This window comes from Pygoscelis adeliae, unplaced genomic scaffold, assembly GCF_000699105.1.
Source record: "Pygoscelis adeliae isolate BGI_AS28 unplaced genomic scaffold, ASM69910v1 Scaffold445, whole genome shotgun sequence".
Classification (NCBI taxonomy): domain Eukaryota; kingdom Metazoa; phylum Chordata; class Aves; order Sphenisciformes; family Spheniscidae; genus Pygoscelis; species Pygoscelis adeliae.
In genome coordinates, this window is record NW_008824894.1 from 721,433 (window position 1) to 721,870 (window position 438).

Here is a 438-nt window from a genome sequence, read left to right on the forward strand (position 1 = left end):
CTTGCTCCCTGCACCCCGCACAGCCTGAAGTGCCCATCTGCAGGAGCCCGGGGAGCTGCCGCGTCCCTTGTGCTGCACTGGGGGAGGTGGCAGGGAGAGGCGCTGCTGGCACCCTGGTCCTGCGGGTGGGCACAGCCCGGGGTGAGCTGAGGGGTATCCACATGCGAGTCCTGCCCGGAGGAGATGCTGTGACCATGGGCAGCCCTGGCAGGGTTGGGGGGAGGCGCTGCTGTGACTTTAAGGCTGGGCAGGTCGGGGTGTTTGTCCCTTGGACTCGGCACTGCGCTTCCTGCTCAGGCGTTGGCATCTTGCTCGGGCGGAGCTGCCACGTCTCCTGGTGTCCCCGTGGGGCCTTGGGGACACACTCACCAGTCACCAGCGGGGCCGGTTCCGGGGGGCCGCAGGAGCTGGGCCAGGCTTGCCGGCCCCTCCCGAGGA